The sequence below is a fragment of the Sturnus vulgaris genome, chromosome 1 (assembly GCF_052056855.1).
Source record: "Sturnus vulgaris isolate bStuVul1 chromosome 1, bStuVul1.hap1, whole genome shotgun sequence".
NCBI lineage: Eukaryota > Metazoa > Chordata > Aves > Passeriformes > Sturnidae > Sturnus > Sturnus vulgaris.
This window is the reverse complement of record NC_142243.1, coordinates 66,229,758-66,253,123: the sequence shown is the minus strand read 5'-3', so window position 1 is coordinate 66,253,123 and position 23,366 is coordinate 66,229,758. Positions and strand designations below refer to the sequence as shown.

At 40.5% G+C, this 23,366-nt stretch overlaps 1 long non-coding RNA gene across 1 annotated transcript; it reads right to left on the bottom strand.

Annotated features, from left to right (window-relative positions):
- Positions 1-148: 148 nt before the first annotated feature.
- LOC148225269 (uncharacterized) lies at positions 149-22,690 on the bottom strand. The gene is made up of 2 exons (XR_015805073.1): positions 17,651-22,690; positions 149-4,927 (listed from the first exon to the last, which is right to left on the bottom strand). It is a non-coding gene; the product is annotated as an uncharacterized LOC148225269 (long non-coding RNA).
- Positions 22,691-23,366: the final 676 nt, after the last annotated feature.

Sequence of the window (23,366 nt, the reverse complement as noted above, 5' to 3'; positions counted from 1 at the left end):
CAGGTGATAGAGTTCTGTTAAAAGAGGATTTAATATAGTCTATAGATTTTATACAATGCTTAGAGAACTACATGGGAATCTCTTAGCTGTGCATTGGCTCAAAAAACAATTATTACTCTGTTAGTGGGCAGGTTGCATTTTGCACAATGAAATTTTTTTTTATTAATTACTTTCTTCAAGCCATTTTTTTCATGGCAGGATCTCCACACATCCTGAGAGTGTGCTGGTCAGTCAGGGACTGGACTGCCTGCCCAGTTCTTCCTGACCGCATCATATTGGTGGTTTGTTCATGCCTTGTCACCTTTCTGAATCTTCATCCCAACTTCCACTTGCAAAGACTGTTTAAAATCATAACACAGGCACTGTTGAGGGTTTTTTAAATGTTTGTGTCATATCCAGATGGAGCTGAGCTGTCTTACATGGCTGTTGTGGTTTAACCCCTGCAGGCAGCTAAGACGTTCACTCACCCCCCTGCAGGAGGTTGGGGGCAAGAATCAGAAGGGTAAAAGTGATAAAACTTAGGGGTTGAAGTAAAGACACTTAAATAGGTACAGCAAAAGCTGCACATGCAAGCAAAGCAAACCAAGGAAATAAATCATTGATTACTTTGACAGGCAGATGCTCAGCCATTCCCAGAAATGCAGAAGAGGCTGTGACTGTGTGCGAGCCCTGCTCAGCAGCAGCAAGTCCAATCCATTGCCCCATACCAGCTGCAGTGAAGAAATTTAACTCTATCCCAGCCAAAACCAGTACATTGTCTCTACAGTGCAGAGGAATAACCCCCATTAAGAGTGCTTTGTACTTTATAAATTGGGGATTCATAATAGTTACAGACAATTAACCAGGAAGTTCCACCATGATGCTTTCAGCATAGTCTGTAAATTACAGCAACAGATGTAACTGTCTTCAGGAAATCAGGTGTGTGATTATGATCAAATATTATATTTATTATACCAACCACTGAAGGTCATAAGCCAAGACACAAAATCCATGAGTTTTAAAAGAAAAGAAAAACAAAACAAAAAACAAAACAAAGCAAAACAACCGTTCCCTTATTTGCTTCTTTTTGCTGGAGTGCTTTTTTTCTCAGGCTTTTCTGTACAACAAGGAATATATAACAGTCAGTAATTTACTTTTTAAACAAATCTGAGAAATTCTCAAAAAAAAGCCATCAACATGACTCCGGGAATTGAAATTTTCAGGAGAGTACCACAGATTGCAAGATTCTCAGGAAAACTGGATTGGCAAAATCATTATATCTGAGCCAAATTTTCACATGTGATGGGAATAATCTATGCAGATATGTTGTGTGCCTCTAGCATTATCTCTGTCAGCCACTCTAGCTTATCTAATCGTGGCAATTACAGACTCATTGCATCAGCTATTACAGAGATTTACGAAGCTTGTGATTTAGATTCTGTGCATCGTTGACTTTAATGGGACCAGCTTATTTTCTTAGAAATAGTGCAATATACTGAAAGAGGTCAAAGAAGATTTTGTAAATGACATTGCTCGCAGTATAGTCTTAAACTGAGCTTTAATCTGATAAGTAGGAAGTGTTGTTTATCACATATTTTGTTGCCTTCATTTAGATTTTGAGAGAGGCTTTTGACACTTTAAGTTGTAGAGCAGCATTGTGTTTGTCACTGTGTTCTGTTTATGAACAAATAAAGCTTCCAAAGCCACTGAGCTGAGGAAATCAGTTCTGGTGAAACAGCTCACCTGGACCAAGCCTGAACTGCCTGGGCTACTGGTACAGCTTGGGAAACCTCGGTGAGTGCAGTGAACTGTACAAGTACATCCTCCTCATGGAATGAGTTGACCTGAACACATCTGATCTGTGATTTTTGATCCTGTTTGGCTCCCTGAATCCCCTAAGTGCCCTGCTAGGCAGCATTTTTAATTTTAACATCAACAGTATGTTTGAGACCTATTTCCAAGTAATCCCTCTTTGCAAGCCATCAGGGTGGGTGAGAAACCCGATGCACACCAGCTTAACAAGGTCATTGCAGGAAAAGTTACCTCATAGTCAATTGATCCCACTTTCACACTTGCTGAACACATCACTAGAGAATGTGTCTGCTAATAAGCAATCTACATTCAATGACCTTTTGTCAGCAAAGAAAGAATATAATTTCCATTTTGTACCAAGAAAGCCTCAGCTATACTTCTTAAGTGTTCTTCTTCTTGACTGTTTTTCTTAAGCTCTGAGTTCTCTTTGGCTGTTTTCAATGAGGAGTCTTACAAGCCACAGAACCCTGAGTAGCAAAGACATCTTAAATCTCGTGAACAACATTAAGTACACATATTTTGTTTTCTGCTTGGGCATTGTATGCTGGAGTCATTTAGTCTTTTCATTGTAGCTTTCTAGTAATAGTATACTTGTTTAGGAAAATAATATGACATAGAAGAAGTGTCTTATGTAAAGCTTGTTCTATAAAGCAAGAGAAAGAAGAAAAAGAAGGTTTCTTTGTGAGGAGATTCACCTCTGTTACATCATTCCTTGCACATCTCTGGACATCTGATAGCTACTGTTAATCTAGTTTCACTTCCCAGTTCAACTTCCCATATGGAAAGCTGGAGTGATTTTTGAATAACAGCAAGTAATATCAGAAGTGGCAGCAACTGGCAACTCTGACACTGAGCTTGGCTGTGGCCATTACCCAGAATCCTCCTGTTCTTCCTGAGAAGCAATTACAATTTCACAGGTTGGAATTAAAATTCCCTGCAGTATGCAGGAGAGTAACTGAAACTGTCAAAGTGATTTCAAGCTGCTAATCTCTGCCTGCTCCAAGAGTGAAAATAGAGCCCCTCTTACCCAGGCACAGATCTGACAACTTAAAAACTCCAGCCTTCCACTACGTTTAAATACATATGGAGAGTGGCTTGATCTGCTCACAGAGGATATCTGTAAAGATGTTATGTCTATGAACATTTGTGTGTTATTAACAAGTCTATCTTTTTTAACTTTAAGACGTGTGTAACTTCAGGGACGAAGATGACTATAAAAGAAGTCTTATGCAAGAGCTCTGACAATTTGGAGGAATGAGTAGGCATGTGCCTGTTTGTGTGAGGCTTATTAACATCTTTATTTATGTCTTCTCAAACATGTAACTTTTTTCTAGAAAAATTGCTTGCAATTTTCCCAGATTTTATTTTCACAGTTTTATATCTCGCATTATATTTTGTGTGCACTGTGGCTGATTGTATAGATGGAAACAAAGAGCATTTAGAAATAAAAAAGCAGAGGAAAAAATTGAGGGGCTGTAAAACTAGGGTGCAAAATGAAAAATATGCAAAAGCTGCAAAGCAAGTTTGGTCTAGGAGACATGGACCACAGAGTTAAGAATTGGCTGCAAAATACCATTTGACTTGTTCACAGGCAGGGTTCATCCACTAGATAATTAAAATCAGAGTCATTGCTGGAAAGTGTTTGTGCAAATATGATTAAATGTCTTTTAGTTCCATATTTGATTCATGCATGCTCTTCACATTCAAGTGAATACTTTTTTATAAAATGAAGGTTCTTCAGTCGGTGGAAGGGAGATTAATTATGAATAGTCTATTCTCATTTTAAAGAAGCCCGATTTAAAAAAAAAATAATAATGTCACTGCAACTCCTGGTATTCCAGAGTCCCCACTTGGGAGTTGTGGTTATGGACTTGGATTATTAATGCTGTCCAGTCATGTCCCATGAATGGAGAAAAAGTACTATTTGAGTATCCTTTCAACAGTCTTTATTTTGTTGGAAAATACTTAGCAATTATAGCCATTCTTCTTAAAAAGTGGTCTTAACATGATGTTTTTTAGAGGACAATCTGCCCTGTATGGTTTGCTTAATGCTGGTTGTAGGTAATGGGGTGAATTTCCATATTGGTCACCAAAGTGTGATGCAGATTTGTGCCTATAACTTCCATGCTTTAAATGCCCCATCTGTCTTTGAGTATGAAAACAGGATGGTTGTGCTTAAGTGAGCATAAAATATTGTGTCTACTCGCTTCCTGGGTGGTGTTTATGGGGAGTGGTGTACAAATGTTAGTTGGCAATGGGTTACAGATTAGAGGAGAAGCTTGCAGATGATAAAACACACCAAAAAACGGGCCATGACTGCTTGGCACATAGTAAGAGTTGGGGATCTGAGAGAAATTAATGTGATGAAATCATGACATGATGGGAAATTTGACTTCTCATGGTTAGGATATCATTGCAGTATAATCTGAAAAATAAAACTTTAATGGTGCTTGGAAGGCTGTGCTGCACAGACACCCTTCCCAGCTGCTCATAACTTGGGTTCCTGTGCTGTGTTGGAGCAGTCTGTTCCACCACACTGGTACCACAGCCAGAGAAATGCCACCAGCTCACCCAGCCTCTGGCTGTGACCTGGGCACACACGGTTTCGTGGAGGAGGGCATCCCAACTCTGTCCCCTCTCACCCTGCTGTCAGTGCATTGCATTTCATGCTTGGTAGGGTAAATGGGTTTACCCATTTACTTGCTCAGTCCAGTGGCATGCAGTAAATAATGCACACTCTTCAGTGGTTGCAAGCTCGAGTTTTTTGTTTCAGTTGTAAGTACCTCCATTCCATTGTGAGCCTGCATTCTCTCTTACCCTTTCTTCCAGCTGCTTCATCCAAGCTATCAGCACCTCATTTTGTTTTGTGGAAGGTGATGTGTCTTCAAAAGGGTGAGTATTAGTCTGAGTAAGGTGGCTTCTTCCCTGGAAACAAGAATGCTGCTACTCCAGTGGAGCTCATTGGTCAGAGGTATCAGTGTTTGGAATCCTTTTGTTGCAGTGTCTGTCCTTCAGCAGTGTGGTGTCTGTCTGCCAGAGCCTTTGGGTTATGTCAGAAACTCCCGTTTGCCAATAAGTAGGATTAAAAGTCTTCTGCTGTGCTGTATTAGTTTTGAACTTGCAAACCCCAGAAATGCTGTAATTCAGAGTGAGAGATAAAACACATCATTGATGTCAGATGAACATATTACATTTGATATCCACTAGCGGCTTTATGAGCTATAAAAGTCAATATCTAGAAATCACCAACTACAAGAAGTCTACAAGAGAGGTTACAAAAGGCTGTGTGTGACATGGTAGTATGAGACTGCAGGAGGAAACTAAAGCAAGTTACCAAGTCAGCTGTACAGATAACCAGTGGCAGAGAGAAAGATGTTCACACTCAAGGGACAGCTTAATCTCCAAGTATTATGGTAATATTAAGGAAATTTAGAAAAGACAGATAGCAGCTTGGACATCCTGCAGCAGCATTAATTTGCTTCTGTCCTGCTTGGATTGTTTAGTAGGTGAAAAGGGCAATCTGAATGGCATTTTCCAACAGAAGGCTAAAACAGAGCCTAACAGCAGATAGCTTTGGATCTGTGAGAAGGAAATTATTTAGAACAGATCTGAACCCCCTGCACTTCCATATCTCTTCCCTATGCTGCTTTGAAGAGACACCTTGTTTTGATTTGGTTTTATTTGGCTTTTTTTTCTGGAAACACGTATTCAGGTTCCTGAGCCTTTTTTATTTCATCTGACTGAAATAATACTGAAAAAAAATCATTCACTTATGCTTCTGGTTTTAAGATCAGACTTGTTTGCATTTTTTGCATGCCCTGTGAGCCTGCCTCAACCAGCATCTTACTTGTAGGAGGGGTAGGATTAATTTTTATATTGATTTGAACCTAAACTGGAAGTCTGCAGTTGGTTTGTGAAGTACTATCAGGAGTATCAAGAAAATTAAGCCTAGCTGGCAACCAATTTAATATATTTACTGTCTCTATCTACAGTTTTGCCAGTGTTGCATACTAAAAATCGTTGAAGTTAACTAATCTAAATCCACTGATAAATTCTCAGTCTCTACCAATTTATTGTGTCATTAAAGTCAGACACACAGCTTATTTGATACCCTTGCCCCAGCATATATCTGCAGTAAGAATCACTGCTGCAGGACAGTATTATACATTGCTTTCACCATGTCCTCTACAATATCTGCAATGCAAGAAGAAAAACAAATGATAAGCAGCCAATAAAAGGCAGTTCCTAAACTCTGCAAAGAAGTGTCTGTCTCGAGCCTCAACACAAATATTCATGAAAGGATATGGTAAATTGTAGGTTCTGAGTTCAGAAAATTCCAATATAAGAAGTGTTCATGCCATGATAGAAGGATGGAGGACCTCTTCCCTTCCCCAACTCTGTTGCGGGAGTCAGCTACCACTGTAGAGGTAGGCGAGCCTTACATATATTGTACATATATTATACATTGTAAAACCTATATGTATATACACATATGTAAAACAGCAGCAGAGCTTCCAGGGCCAGCCCTTTGTCACCTGTGTTTCTTTCCATAGTCTTTCAAAGCCATTTACTTACCATGTGTCCTGTAGCACCCTTGTATTTCTGTTGTCCTCTAATGAGCTTGGAAGCTCGTGTGAGTGCATTCTGCAGAGATCCAGGATTACAGCTCTGGCTTTCTGAATCACAGCAGGCAGAATGAGTTATTCCAGCCTTTCACATCAAAGTTGTTGTCATAAGAGGGTTCAATAGTATATTTCCTGTTCTTGCTGCAGACACTGCTGCAAAAGTTGAGTCATCAGCATATAAATACTTCCTTGGCCTCAGAATATCTGATTTTTTTTTATGTGTTGATTGGCTGCCCATTTCATTTCTCTTTCCACACTTATTGACTCATCTAAGAATAATGAAATTGGTTTACTGCCAATCATACTTCATATTGCTTCATATGTAGGAATGCTAAGGCAACTCATAAATACTATCTTATCTGCCAGGAAATCCATGAAACTGAATTTCAAGTCATTCCCTTTCACAGCAGTAGCTTGAGCAAAAGACCTGGAATGGTTTTGGTAATAAAGTCTGGTCCTGTGGACAGTCTTGTGCTGTCCTGTCTTATCATGTGCTTGTGAGCTAAGAAATTAAACTAAAGTCTGCTTCATAGAGAGAACAGGTTTTCTTCTGTTCTCTTGAAATGTTTATCAATCTGCCCAAACTCACTTGACAGGTAGAATTGACAAGGTCTCCTTGCTTTAAAAAAATGACAGTTCACTAACTAGTCTGATTTTCTAATTGTCAGAGTTCAGTTATCTAGACGTGCTATTCGTCTTTCAGGCAGTAGGAACAAGCTGGTGTGATGGCCAAAGAAAGCATAAAAACTTTTCTTAGACACTTCATGGTTGAGAGGCAAAAGTTTTGGCCTTATGGAAGAGGAATGCTATAGACAATTCTTTCCATACCTTGTAATTGTCAATATGGGACAAGTTTTAAATAATACAAAGACATAAGCAAAGGAAGGCTTGTAAATAAATTATTCTGGTGTGCCGTATGGTTTTAAATTAAACTACAGTTTAAGAGTTATATCCATGAAAAGCCCAATTATAGTATTTTGCTCAGTTTTTGCTCTCTTTTTTTTTTTTTTAATATTACGTTTCCTCATAGTTCTTGGCAGATTAAACATTTTCATTTCAAAATAGAATGGCTGCAACTCACATGGTACTCTTACAAAAGCAAATTTTGAGTCTTGATATTTCTACAGGCTGAAACTAATTTCCCAGAAATGAGAATCAATATGGCAGCCTCAGGAAGTGAATACAGTGACCCAAAGAGATTTAAAACTAAGGGTACTGCCTTTCTGTCCTCATCCTTCCTTTGACAGCTCTTGTTTGCTGCCATGAGACTGCCTGAAAGGAAGTTTGGGTGGCTCATCTGACTCAAACAGTGTTTTGGTGGGGTTCATTTTGGGATGGCTCATGATGCTGTGAGCATCTTTGCAAGGGCTGATTTATGTTGCCTTGAACAGCCAGAGAGGATTTTGTGAGTCTTAGAAGTTGAAGTGCCTCTTGCTGGTTAGGGCTTTGGAAAGGTCCTTACTCCAACGCTTTATTTCCATTCCCAAGTCGCAGAGGCATGCCATTGACACACAAATATGTGACTGAAAACACATCACTGTTGTGCAAGCACTGTGGAGCAGAGCCATAAACTTGTGTTTTGGAGACCCCCACACAGCTCTGAAGCTGTAAGGTAAGGTGTGCTTAGGAATTGCAGAGCCAAGGTCACGGCCCATAGAGCAGGCAGGATGTTGTTAAACTATAGGGTTTACTGCAGTGATCTTTTCTGATCAGCTCAGGATTAGTGGATCATAAAGGACATATAAAGTTGCTGTCAACCTGTCCTCTCCCTTAGGCTAGTAAATCCTTTTTGATGTATAGGGGTACATACCTAATATACTTTTTTTCTTTTTCTTTTTTTTTTTTTTTTTTAATGGGAGTTCAGTTTGCTGGTGGGCTCCAGGAAGTGCTGTCCATGTGGGTAGAACATGCTTCTTCTTTCATGACTCCCAATCTGTCTCTTTTGTTAACCATAGAAATCAGTTTAAAAAACAGCTGGCATGAGAGTGGGTGGTTTTGGTTGTTTATGGTTTTGGGGATTCTTTTCTCTTGTTGCTTACTTTCCTGATGCACAAGCTGCTAAATTTCTATTTGTTAAGGAAGTTCAAAGGAGGAAGAAGTAAGTTCTGCGTCATTTCAGTTTGCCTTTGTGCTTAGATCTGGTGAGAGCCAGCCAAACTCTGAGCAGTCAGCAATGTGAGCAAACATAAAGCAGATATCTAGAAAAGACTGGGAGCTTTAAAGTCACATTAAGAGTTTGTTATAAACTTCTGCTTTGAAGACTTGCAGTATGACACATGAAAAAAATGTTAACTTCCATTAAAGGCTCTCATGAGATTTGTTACCAAATGTTAGCAAAAATTCAGCAGAACATTTCAAGGGGTACAGTCCAGAAGCTCCTATCATGCATTTGATGAAAACATCTTTAAATTGCCTAATTAGTGTAAAGGAGGAAAAACTGGTACTTGCACCAGATTGATATTAAATGCAAATTTGTTTTTTGCAAGCCTGTAGGAAAACAATGACTTTTAGTGAGAGCTTCATGGAAATATATGAGAATAGAAATGGTCTTTGCTTGACAGTCTGTCCAGTGCTCCCAAAGCATGTGGAAAGCAAATGACTAGATGTTTACATTGTGAAACGCCAAGGAAAAATACCAGTTTATCATCAGTATTCTTAATGGAGTACTGTGGGCATCCTGCTATTTTTAACAATATATTTTTTTTGCAAGTCTTTCCCCTGGATTGGCTTGCACTTACTAAGGAGTATATACACTGCTTGTATATATATTCTGATATACGTCTGTCTTTCTCCTGTTCATTCTGTAGCCAGTGGCTTGAGAAGGGTTGTGTGGGTTTAGAAAGGGGAAAATAAGGTTTAAGCAGCAGCACTGTGTCTTTTTTTAAAGGCTCTGAAATCCAGTTGTTTGAAACAAATGCCCTGTTTGGGGCCAGCTGAGGGAGAGAGCTGTCTCCCCTGCCCAGGCCTGCTTGCAAGACAAATGGCTCCATTGTTTCTGTGGTGGGCAAATATCACCGGTCCTGGGAGGTCAGGATTGCACACACACTGAGTGGGTGCTTAAAGGACTTGGATGAAATACACACAGAAGATTTCCAAGATAAGGAGTCAGTAATGGTAAGGCTTGTGTACTCTCTGTGTTTTGGTGGTACAGTAAAAACACAAAGCGCTGAGCTTGTGTAAACTTACTCATTCTGCTGGATCAAAATATGTCAAGTTGCTTTCTACCAGTAGGCTTGGTGCCAGATAAGGTATCATTTTCCCTCCACAGCCAGCCTAAAAACCTGAGGCTGCCATAAGCCTTCTATGTTTTACAGAAATTCAGTTCTGTTCCCGTGGGTGAGCTGGCATTCTGTGGGTGGGGAGGCACAGGCTGGGGGACAGAAATGTCCAAGGCTGGGCTGGGCTGGGGTGAAGCTGGGCTGTGGAGCCTTTCCAGAGCACTGTACAACTCTGCAGGACTCTGGGCCTAGGGTGAGGCTGAAGGTAAGCTGTGGAGGAGCATATGGATTTTTAATTTTAGTGCTATAAAGATGATTTCTATTTCTGTTTTAAAAACAGGAGTAGTCACAGGCATAAGGGCTTATCTAGCAGCCATCAGGCTGATCAGATATTACACAAAGGCACAGCAGTGCTGGTGATCTTTGCTTTGGCTGTTGCTGGTGGTGTTCTGCATTAGGCTGAAAGAGTTCCTCACAGAAGATCAATGGTTATGGAATTTTTGCAGACTTCTAAGTTACTTATCCTCCAAATAGAAAATGAAAAATCTTCCCGATGTATTTTGCATCACTGCTTGTTGCTCTGACCACGAACTTTGTGGTACAGCTTTGTGCTGTCCTTGAATTACACAGATGGCTTCTGCTGTGTAGTGTCCTTCATAATTAGCTGTCCTAGAGCTGGAGCAAAACCATGCTAAGAAGTTTGGCATCTTAAAATGCTGTATAATCGCCTAAGATTTTGGAAGGACAGTCTCCACCCCTCACCCCCCACACTTAGCCTTAGGAGGAGAAATACTTCTCTCTGTTGTCCTGCGTCTTTTGCAGGATTCCCCCTTCAGTTGTGTCTGCTAGAAATGGCACTTTACCAATATCTGGGACCATTATTTGACTTTTATATTGCAGACAATGACAAATCACTCACAAACAGACGCTATTGTTATGGTGGTTGTTTGGTGTCTGTGTAAAACACAGTTGGATGAGTTCTAGTGACATGCCAGTGTCTGCACTCAGCCTGAGACTCTATAGAAAGCAGTTGTGGTGGGGGATCCTTGTCAGAACGAGACAATCCTGATGACAGGACAGAGTGGGCTCTTTTAATTCCACTGCAGCAAAGTGGTTTTGAGGACCTGCTTCCCCCTTATTTGGAAATAGAATTTATCTGACCTAAGTACTCCTACATTGACTGCGATCCTAGAGAGGCAGCACCAGAACTGTATGCAGAGTTACATTTTTTAAAATCCTAATTTATCTGTATTTTCAGATACGTCTGCTTATCTAGTATTTCTTTAGCCCACCAGAAAGGGCATATTTTCATAATTCTTCTTTGCAGACATGCATTGGAGTATAGAATTCTTTCTAATACATGTTTTGAGTGAAAGATTAAATCCTTCTCTCCCTATAATTTTATCACTCCTGTTGTTTTAATTTATAAGGCCACAGCAGGCAGATTTTTTTTTCCTAAGGTGGGTTTTCTGGCCTTTTCTTAGGGACTTGGAGGAAGGGGAAAAATAATTGATGTAAGAGAATGATTTTCATTCCAGTAATGTGGATTCACTTGGCTCATAAGAAGAGCTTATTTCTTTGTTTACTTGGAAAGAATGAATATCAACACATAAATAATCAGCTGGGAACTAGATTTCCAGGAGGAAGAATTTTCCTAGTCACTTTTCTGTTAATTCAAAGCTGTATCTTTTAAAATTGATGTAACTCGCAGCCTTATGGTGATCACATTACTTTCCCTTAGGAGTAAACACAGACAAAAGTGTCTGCTTAGTTTCCAAACTAGAGGAGTGTTATTGCCTCAGGTACTCAATTCCTATAGAAAAAAGCTTTCCATTGCTCCTGTAGCTGTACATACTGAATGTATCCGTGTACCTGGGGACTTCCATGCCAACTTTTGCGAAGTACCACGAACTCTTCTTCAGAAAGACATGGAAAAACAATTCGCTGAACAAGCCTCCCAAAAGTGCTTTTTTCAGACAGTCTTTCACCTAGCTAAAGTACACAGGCCTGATGTGCTATAGCTGGAAGAAACTAACCACATCATATGATTTCTGAACTGTTTTAGCCCTTTTTTCACTCTTGGAAAGATATGTAGCCTAACAGAACAACAGGGTTGACCCTTTCTTCAAACCCCATTGCACTGCAATACTGAAACCTCCATCTGGAAAATCCTCATGGGCTAATACACTGCAATCCCACTTTCCAGAATTTGCAAAACCTTTTATTTAACTTGTTAACAGCATCCCACAGAATCTGAGGTCCCAGGGACCATCACTGTCCTTCACAGCTCAGGGATTTTGTAATACTCAACAGCAGGAAGAAATTTGTCCAGGAGGAAGGCCGGGGCCAATGGTCATGGACATCATCTGCAGCATTATCTCTTTCAGCAATATAACTTAGTTTTTAATGTTATATTGGGAATTTTATTGCTTACATCACGCATAAATCCTCAAATGCTTTTATCAAATACCTCAGATGTTCCAGATTGAAAGCATGTTTTTGGGCTACATACTTCCATTGGTTTGTTCTTTTATCATGGTTTCATAGCACTGGAAATAGAGAAGCAGATTCATCTTCCTCTAAGTGCTTGATGTGAGAAAATTACACTTCTAGATTATGCTATAAAAGGTTACTGTGACCCAGAGATGTACTACTTAGATTATCATTTTCCAAGTTTAAAAGAATTAGCTGCCAGCAGCAGAAACTTACTTTCTGCTTGCTTTTAAAGCATTTTGCAGAATGCAGTGCTGTTGGGTGTCAACAGACTTTGGATGCTACACAGGAACACTTAAATAAATACAAGTAACCAGTCATCACACTGGCTTCCGGATATTTTCAGTAATAGTGCCAAAATCCCTTCTTCAGACATTGGACTTCTATAACCTAATGAAGCAGGAGGTGCCAAGAATTTAGTAACTTAGGGGATAAGAAGTTGGAGACAGAAGCTGCAAAGGAACCAAGCCTTACAAGAGCACCTTGAATGCACTTGGGGCACTTGGGGTTAAGGTAGAGTTATTGTCTGTGCAGAATACCTGAACAGAAATGCTAAGTTTTGAGTCAGCAGAGTGCTACCAGCTTTACAGCTGAAGAATGTAATTTCTACCCAGACTGAGTCAAATGGAAAACCAGTTTTAGTTTTGTAATAAGAATTGCATGTGATTATTTAAAAAAAAAAAAAAAAAAAAAAAAAAAAAAAAAAAAAAAAAGTAGATCCTCTTTTTTTTCATAATGCAGAAGTATTGGGTCCTTTCTAGTGGTACTTGAATACTTGAAATTGGCCAGAGTCTCTTGTTCAGCTGTTTCTGGACATAGTTCAGGACAGACATCCTTGGGGATGATTAAGCTAAAGAGAGCTTTTGTAAGGTGTACAGTTGTTTGAGTTACCAGTAAACCTACTGTTCAATGCTAGCATGAAATCTCACTGCCAGAACTGTGCTGGAACATTTCATTTTTAATAACTATTTAATTATAATTAAAAAAAAAAAAATCTGGCCTTAGACTTCAGCTTGCTCAGTGGGGCAGCAGAGGTTGAGGCCTATGCAGAGAGAATCAGTGTGATACTTTTCCCCCCATTGTTTTGAACTTTGTGTCCATTTACATGTGACCTTACAAAGAATGAAAATAAAATACTGCCAAGTCATGACTGTAACAAATCTGCACCTACTTGCACATAAGGTGGTCAGAAGTCAAGCTCAGGAATATTTACTCTCTGCAGCCTGTCAGTAGTCTGGCAAAAGTACGAGTACACACCCTTATCCAGAATAATGTTAGGGCCTCATTCATGTTTAGCTGAACCTACTTTGGAAAGGGAAATACCTTGTGACATTCTTCAGTGGCCTCTATGGACAAATAAATAAAAGATTTAATGGAGCCTTCACAGTAGGGTATTGGCAACTGAGAAGGACCCTGAGGACTGGGTTGTATAATTTAAGGCACTATTGGGATATTTTCAGAGCTCCATAAGGGATGAGGAGGAGGTTTTTCATCTGCCCAAGTTCCTGGGGCTCTGAGGGAAAAATGTCTGTGCCACGTTCAGCACAGGGAAGAGCCCTTTCTCATGAGTGTTTTGAGGCTGTGTGTGTGCATCTTACAGTCTGGCCTTGTTCCATCAAATACATTCCTCTGAACTGGACACTGGATGGTAACAGCTTTTATTATGCCAGCAGGTAATTAATTATGATAAACGTGCAAATTGACTATTGTCTCAATAGGTTCAAATAGCCAAAAGGGTGCAAGTGACTAAAAATATTCTGATTAAAGGTCTGCAGTAGTAATGAGCACTGCAGCACTCTTCCACACTGAGTCACTGAGAGCTGTGCTGTCAATTACCTGTGGATTAAGGACCAATGCGATTTGAACCAGATCCCTTATGACCTAAGTGGAAAGCCCCAAAGGGTTTTGTGGCACTGCCTCTTACAAATGCTCCGTGACAGATCTGTTTTCAATTCATATTCTTCTCTCTCTTTCTTTTTTTTTTATTTTAAATTTTTTGAAAGAAAGTTAGACTTCAAAGTAACAGCCTAGCTTCTTATTAACATGCCTTACAGTATATATCCTATGACTTTTTTTTCCTTGTCCCATCCATTAGCTTTCACTGTAGTTTCTGCACCTGGATGCTGGAGGGAAGGAGGTGGGCCAGGATGGGGGGAAACAGATGATGCATGCCAGAAGAAAAAGTAATTGTGTTGGTAAGAAGTTTTAGCAATTTGGAGAAAAAATCCTTTCCTTCACAACTTTCCAACCTCTTTTGGCTTTCTTGCTAGCCTTTCAGTGCTATTTGTGTGTGGGCATTGTTATTTGTGTGTGTGTGTGTGTGTGCATATTAAGCACATTGTTATATGTAAAGAGGATGGTTCTTCACTTCAGCACATCAAGGAGAACTCAGAACCACTTTGTCAACATAAATAAACTATTAGACTATCCACAACTGACATCTTTGAGGTCATCTTCCGTAGCCAGAATAAATTTCTCTTTAACAGTACAGATGGATACTAGGAAAGCCAGCAGATGCATTGTAGCTAATCAGAAAGAGACTCAGCAGGGTAACTAAAATCTCTGCTAGAATTCATATCCCTTCATGGAGTTTAATTAAAGAGCTTTGTGTGCATCCTTTTGTTTTATCTGTTGCCAGTGTTTTGTCTCCTATTGTGGCAGTTCCTTCAAATAACCATCAATTTGCTGTGATAATCTACTGAGGAGAATGAGCAGCACTGTTTAATTATATAAAAATGATAATGAGCTTTGGCTGTCAAAGAGTTAAGGAGCTGCTGCTGGCCACTGGAATACAAAGGAGCTGGTGCCAAAGGGGCCCCTGGAAGTCTGTGGCACTTCAGACTTCATTGCTGAGCAGCAGTAACTGGCTTGAGCAAGCAGCAGGCCAGCGGAGCTTCCTTTGGGGAGAGATAAGTGAATTATTGAGCAGCTTCCTAACAGCAGGAAGCAGAACAGGCATGGACAGATTTCTGTTTCACACCCCAGCAAAAATACAAGGCAATCCAAAGAAAGATCTCTTGTCCTACATAACCACAATGCCTTTGGCATTTCTGCCTCATCTTCATGGCAGAAATGGGAGTTTGGGCATAACCAGGTGTCACTTGGTGCCATTGTGCTGCAGGAGGTAGCAGAACTCAGGGGAATAGGGTTCTCGCTGCTGGGGAAACATGAGCCAAGGTGCAGATAACACAAGTGCTTGTCCTCTACCCAAGAGAAATGTGGATCCAAATTTATCAAGTAACTCTTCTAAGAGGTAAAAACTTTCTGTTCTCACACCTTTTTTCCAATTCTCTTCTTTTTTTTTTTTTTTTTTTTCACCAAGAGGTGAATAAAATCTTGTGCAACCTCCATATTTGGCATCCAAACTATTTGCTCGCAGAAGCTGTTGTTTTCCCCTTTCTATTTTCTCTAGTTGGGATCATGCTGAAGTAAGCATGAGCCAGGGAACTTTGTAAAACAGGAACAGCACTGGATCCGAGGAGGAGAAATTGCTGGAAGCCCTTCTTCTTAAAGCAGAGAACCAAGAATTAGCTTATTATTATGTGATTGACTTACCATGTGCTTGACATCCAGATTAATCACAGCACTAACAAACTCCTGAGGTGCAGAGTGCCTGCAGGGCCCTCCAAGCCAGGTCTCCAGGCATGGAGCTACTTGGCTGGAGCACATATGGTGGAGCTGGCGAAAACACACCCAGCAACAGGAATGTCTCAGAAGGCAGAGAGATGTGACAAGGCCTGCCTTCCTTCTCCTGGCCACCCTGCTGTGGGAAGCCAAGGACTCCAGCACAGTGGAGGTAAGCAGGGGCATGGGCTGTGACAGAGCAACGTTGTTAGGGTGACATGAACAGGCTGTGATGCTGACACTTTGGACTGACAGTCCTGTGCCACTAAACCATGGAAAGGGGAAAACCCTTTGAGGAGCACTCTGGTTTTGTTGGTTGTATGTAAGGAACCCTGGCAAGGGAAGTCTTAGTGCTGAGTTGGTAAGAGATGCAGCTTTGCCTTCAATGCAGCATTCATCCTAGAGGACACTGTCCTGTGTGTTGGTATGTCTGTAGCAGAAAAGGAGTGCTGGGAGAGATTCAGTTTTAAACAGCAGGGTTACAGAAAGTTTACATTAGGAGCATTTTACAGGTGTGGGACTACAATTGCATTATACAGGTAAAGCATTTTTATTGTTGCTGACAGTCTTTTAGACACTGGCCCCTTGGACCAGGTCCTTTGCATGTCATTCTGCAAATTTCTCACAAGAGCAAGTGAGCACAGGTGCCACTTTCCTTTCTTACTTTGCCTACCTTCCACACCTCTCCTCTGCAACTGTATATTCAGACTGTCCATAACAGGGTGATTGACCCACTTCCCTTTGTGGCCCCTCCAGATGCCACTGTCTCTGCTCTTTTATTTCATTATACTCTCCACCCTTATCTTTCTTTGATCCCTGTGCCTGTGGGCACTGAACCCAGATTATGCTGTTCAGCCCCAAACCACAGAACTCCATTGGCTCTGTTGTGTTCAGTGGCAAGCCACAGCAAAGCCTGTGACCAAGGCACACTGTCTTTTTTTGCATGAAGAGTGCCAGGCACCTTCCTCATTAGGAAAGATGTGAATCTGAATCACCTCCTGTCTTTTAAGCTCACTCTTTTTGACATCCCTTTCATTTATAACTCAGTCTCCTAATTTCATTCTGCTTGCCATCTATGCAATACATCCTTTTCTCTCTACCCAGACAACTACAACTTCGCTGTTACAACTTCAGCTCTTGTTATCTTATGGATCAATCACTGTACTCATCCTGTCATAAATGTGACAGATGTACCATACCAATCCCCAGTGCTCCTGCAAAGATAACTTTCCCAACGCTTAAGTTTAACCATGTTGTCTGTTCTCTGTGCTTTCCCACTGCCTTGCTCTCGAAACTTAAGCTACTTGTTATTACTTCAAGGCTTATCATGACCTGTCTTCTCCCTACCTATAATCACCTTCTCAGTATTGAAGAGTTAGCTTCCACCTCTCTTAACACACAGTCCTGGTCTTCTTTGAGCACTCATTCAATTTATAAACATTTTTCATACTCAGGAGCATCCTGCAGAGCTCTGCAAAGCAGCTTATTTTGGCTCTTAGCATCCATTCATAAGGCTCTTCCCTTCCATGTTGCCTCTTAAAACACTTTCTGGCTGGCTGACATTTCCTTATTTTACTCCCTTCCCTGGCCATTCTGTCCTATGCAGGCCATGAATGCTTTGGGACTGGGACTGTCACAGTGTTCTGCCCAGGTACAGCACATAGCAGAAGGGGAATGTAGTCTGTGGAAAGGGCTCCTACAGCACTTTGGTAGTAAATCCTCATGCAGCAGGAGTGCAGCTGTAAAAGCAAAGTGCTATAAGTGTAATAACACAGTAAAGTTGTCACCCTTCCCCTGGTGAAATAAGCAACCCAGAAGAAAAGCAGATTTGCTGGTATCTTTATATACACACTCAGCTTGTCCACAGTCAAAAGAGGTTCCATTTTTTTCTGCTCCTACCTGGCTGATGGAAAGGAGGTGCAAGCACGCCTTCATCTCTTGCAGCACAGATTCATCAGTTTATCTCAAACCACTTTATCAGTGCTCAGACTGGCAGGGCTGGGTGTGCACTGCTGCAGGCTGGGGGGGCACATGTGAGGCTGCTGGGGTGCCTTTGGGGCAGTAAATCCTGGTGGTGGGTTGGTGGCAAAGAGCCGGGGTGTGGGAGAGGAGGAGCAGCTGGAATGTCTTCAGCCCCTGCAGCTGTGTGCAGCGAAAGTGTGCATCTACAGCACCACTGTTCTTGCTGGCACTTCACAGAAACCTGTCCTCTCCTTTTGCAGAGACTCAGGAAAACATTGCTGTCTTTTCTGTAGGAACTGAAATCCTTCATTATCCGTGGAGTTTGACTAGTGTCGCATTGAAATGAACTTCAAAGCAAATTCACGTCGAAACTGCTAGAGACTTCATGTTTGCTTGGTTTTGATACAAAACATGAAAATCACCTCAGGCTAGCTGGCAATGCTTGTGACGAGCAAATCTTTTGGTGAAACAAGAGAGGGCTTCCAGTTACTAATGAAATCCTCCCCTCCCCACCCCCAATCCAGTGGGCATTTACATGGTTTTCTTGTGAACATTTCATGCAGCTTTGAAAATCAAATCCTTCCTTACAGGAAATGTTTTTTCTCTGTTGTGCATCTCTTGTGGCCGGCTGCCAAAAGATCCTGATCCGACACCCAGCTGTGCCTCTATGACTGGCTTTTGTGACCGTGGAAAATCTTTTTTTTTTTTTTCTTTTATTTTTCTACCTTCTCCATTTTCTTCTCTGTTAAATATGTATAAACAAGTTGGAAATCAGAGGCTGTATGTTCTTTGCAGCCATACTGGACAGAAATGTGATAGCAAAAGGTTAGGATCTTGCAGTCTTGAAAAGCCTTTGAGAAATAAAACAGATAAACTTTTTGTTAGTTTGACAAAAATTGGGTTTTATCCCCATAGTAAGGACCGTGCCATATTTCAATGTAAGTTAAAAGTAAGTGACAAAAGGCTTAGCCCATATTAAGTTTTGTTATATGGGGGAAGAGATAAAGCTCATGCAAGGAATACACAAGAAAATCAGTTTCCTTTTCTGGAAAACATATTTTACTGGTATGTACCCTTCTATACTGTTTCTAGGCATTCTGAAATAACAACGCTGCAAAAGCAATGCATGTTAACTTCATTTTGACTTTAATAATGAGGTAATTACTAATGAAGTAATTTCATATGTGTGAAAATCCAGAAGGACACCCTGCTTTGCACTTATGCAACTGTAAAGTGTTGCTGTTACAAATACCAAAAAAACAGAGGAAGGGGGCATGGGGAACAGTAGCAGGCCTGGCAAAAAAAGCCAGCCAAACAGCACTTCATTTACATTCTTAAAGGAAAGCCAAATCAAATTAACAAATAGAAGGGCATTATGAAATAATCTCCATCAGGAACACTTCATGGCCTGCCATGGTAAAGACTGTCCTGGCCAGTCTTGTGCACACGTGGTGTCTCAAGTGGGGCATCACTGCAGTGAGGACACCAGGGCTCAGCAGTGGAGGCTTTGGGTGGTGTTCAGGTACGTGCCAAGAGAAATCCATTTGGCCCTCATGGAGGACACCTTACAAACCAGGAATTTGGCTAATATGTAGAACAAATGTCCGTTTTAGCCTCAGAAACAGATGCAGTCCTGAATGTACAACAAACACGATGCTCTGTGTTCAAAAATAACTTGGATGTGATGGTATCGTTCTTGACATAATCACACGAAAATAACATCAAAAATAAATACTTTTTCCTTTTGATTTGTCATTATCATGATTTGGAATATTTAAGATTTGTGCTTCCAGTTTCCCCTCATCTCTAGCAGTAGATTTGATGTATGTTTCTTTTCTTGTTAGTGAAAGTTGAGGTTTTCTCTGACTGTGAAACTGGGTTAAGTATTTCCTGCTTTCCCAATCTATCTCTCCAGTCTGTTAGCTGGCCTGGAAATTTCAGATTTTCTGAAAATAATGTTTAAAAAATTTCTCTCTATTTTTCATGGAGATTAACTTATTTTATTTTTTCATAGCCATACTTCACTGTAGTCAATAAAATGTTTCAAATGGCACTGTGAGTATGACTTCCCCATGCTCCAGTAATGCCCTTTTATGATCATGAGGGAAATAAAAGATCATTCTTAGCAGGTCGATGATATTGGAGTCTTCAAAATGTATTCACACAACCTGCCTCTTTGTGCCCAGGTGGAATTTACTGAATAGTCCTTCTCAAAGGCACAGCATCTGCCAGAGGTGTGGAACAATTCTGCACCAACATCCAGTTATTGTGTGGACTGTGGAACTAATTTGTGAGAGGGGAAATCCTGCTTGCAACTGCACAATCTAAATCACTAAAAAAACCTGTATCAACCTCAGAACAGTGTGCTCATGGACCTCTAATTCAATCAGGCTCACAGTTGAAGAACTTACCAACAATAATTTCTCCTTTCTGTTAGGAGCTAATTTTTTCTTTTATCATGTCTTCTCAACTACTGGAACTTGGTTAAAATAAATAGAAGTAGAAAAAATATTAGTGTTCCAGAAAAGGCTCCATAGAAAAGTCAGAATGTCTTTAAAAGATAAAAAGAAGGAGGTACTCTGTGCTCTGAGAAGTTGCACTTACCATTTGGGAAGGCTGCTATGGCAACCTCAATAAGCAGTTTAGAGATGTCATCGATCAGTCTGGTGGTGAGTGGTCAGTTTTAATGCACTGTATTGTCCTCACCTGTGGCCTTCAGAGCACATCAGCTGCAAGACTGGCAGGCTCTTCACTTGCTCTGTTCATCTGCATGGTTGGGTATCAAACCTGTGCTTGCATCTCCCATCATTCTGATCAATAAAAATGTTGTGGTACTTCATGGTGGTCAGGGAAGCTTGGGCTGGCCACTGCAGTTCTGCTGGGTTTTATGCTGGGGCTCCTGTGGTTTTATCCTTAATTCCCAGAAAACCCTACAATATTCGTTTTAACAAAGTGAGTGAGCTTTCTAAACAGCAAATCAGAGATATCCCCATTTCCTTGAATCTCCGCACCATGAGTGTTTTAATGGGGACAGAAGTGCCTCAGCCTGTGGAAAGAGCTTGGGAATTTGCTTAGCTGGGGTAAGAGAATAAAGTGAATTCTTTGACAGTCAAGGAGGACTTAACGGAGTGTTAGAGGAGCTGAGTTTTGCAGTTGTTCCCTTCTGTAATTGCATCATATTTCCTTGTGAGCTTGGATCACTTAAGAATCTTCTTCACCAGTCCTATCACCTCAATTTATGAGGAGCTTAGCTTTCATTTTCTTGAAGCACATGGCCTTATGGTTGCCAAGAAATAGTTGTAAACACTGCTGAAGTGTCTACAAAGGAGTTCTTTCCTTTCTTTTCAAGTGAATTAGAAAAAAACAAAAAAAGGCCAAACCACAACATACTTACTTTTTGCATTTAATAAAATTTTATGATTTTAGAGAGACTGACTCATGATGTTTGAATGCAAGGAGTTGGTAATCCTGCTGGAAGAAGTGTTAAATCCCTTCAAGATCTGCCCTTCTCATCAGCTTTATTTCACAAAGAACAATGTGGCAGGCAATATGCTTATAGCCAAAAAAAAATAAGCTCATGCAAAGATGTCATTAGATGCTCAAAGGACCTCAGAGAGATCCTCTCCCGAAAAGAATTTTGACCTAAGAGTGATTATGTTATTAGCCACTCATATGTTGCCTTCCAAGATCCATGAAAAAAAAAAAAAAATTGAGCATCTCTCTTAAGATGAAACTAACTATTGGAACATCTTCCCTTACCTTGTGCTACAACATATTAACTGGAGCAGTGACAGCTGTGTCACTGTGTTGTTCAAAGGACACAGCCCATGCCCACCTGGTTTAGATATTGTTTCCCCCTTCAAAATATCTGAAGGAAATGCAGACGTATTTTATACTAAATATTGGCCCCTGTGAATGTCTTATCACTTGCACTTCTCCCCCTTTCCACCAGGCACAAAAAAATGTTTTATCTTTGTGGTTTATGTATGGGGTTGTGGTATTTTCTCTTGCTATTTGTCTAGTTCTGCCTCTGGGGCAGAGTAGTGGAGGAGGATGTTTAAAATTAGGTGCAAAATTATAAAATGCTGATAAATATTTATGTCATGTGTATTCAAAATCACTCAAAATCAAGAAATTATGTTACCAAATGACATGCCAGCAGTGCTGTTTCATGCTACCAGAGACCCATTGGAAAAAAACACTCTGGGTTTGGATTTTCTGTGAAACCTTACTTGGTTCTAGATCCCACCGCCCTTCGGACAGAACATAAAATAACCATTTTAATGATAAGGTAAAATAAACAGAGTTGGATGATATCAGGGCATTTTCAGCTAATTCTGTTTTGCCAATGGGAGAGGTTTATCATGAGATACAGAGAAGCTGGGATGTGTAGGATATTACCTGTGCTGTGCAAAGAAGGGGCTTCCTGCTGTGGAAGCTGTATTGTGCCTTAGAGGCTTGCACAGTGCCCTCAGCTAATAAACTGAAGGTTACTGCTTCTAAACGAGCTCTAGTCAGCATAAATGGGTAAAAAGTGTATAAATCACAAATATATTTCAATTTATATTAATAAAAAATTAAATGGTTTAGAAGCTGGGTCACGGGTTAATCCGAAATGCCATGGAAACATCATCACCTTTTGTAGAAGCTATGAGATCATAGGCAAGGTTTTTAAAAACAACACTGACTGGTTCTGTGAATTTCTTGACTTCTGCACTTAATATTTTTAATCTGAAATTACCAGTGAACCTATCTGTTGCCCTGGCAGATATCAGGCACAGTCTCCTGACATGGTGGGTAAGGCAAATGTCCTAGTATCTGCTGCAATGGCAAAGCTGTGCCATATTTTTTCATAGGTATTTAAGGCCAAGAGGGACCATTACAGCCATGTAGTTTGACCTTCTACATAACACAGACCAGAGAATTTAACTCAGTGTTTGCTACCCTCCAGTTACATTTCAAAAGTGGAGAGAGATTGATTCCTTTTTCTTTTTTTTTTTTTGATCCCTCAGTGTGCTCCACTGCCTGAATCTGACTATTTTTTAAAATTAAGAGACTGTAATTTTAATTTATGGGGTTTTTTTCAGAATATGTACATAAATACATTCATAGATAGATAGATAAATACATAGATAGATATAGATAGATATATATAGATAGAGATATAAAATACTCACATGTGTGTGTGCAGATACACATGTAAAATGTGTATCAGATACACATTAAAATGTGTATTTGTAATAGTAGTTGGCACCACCATAGAGATGACCTCAGATTTAAAAGGGTACACAGAGTCATAGGAAATTTGGGAAAGGGTGGCAGAAGGTAGCATGACATTCACGTGGGCCTCTCTGGTGAAAGGTTTATCCTGATGCCAAGTCGGCACAGGGGGGGATTAGAGGACTGCAGAGAGAAACAACTTGCCTCGCCCTAAAGAAATTGCCAAAAGTGTGATGCAGGACAGAGACTTCTCAGCTGGGGCTCATTTTAAAAAGGCAGAAAGGGGCCCAGGCACTCAGCTGTTTGCAGGGATGTTGAAAGCCCCTTCCCTGTGCCTGCAGTGGGAGAAGGCTGGGTAGGAACGTGCATGCTGAGGAACAAGTGTGGAGTGGAGCCTGTCTTGCTACCTGCTGCACCTGTGCTGCATTGGAGC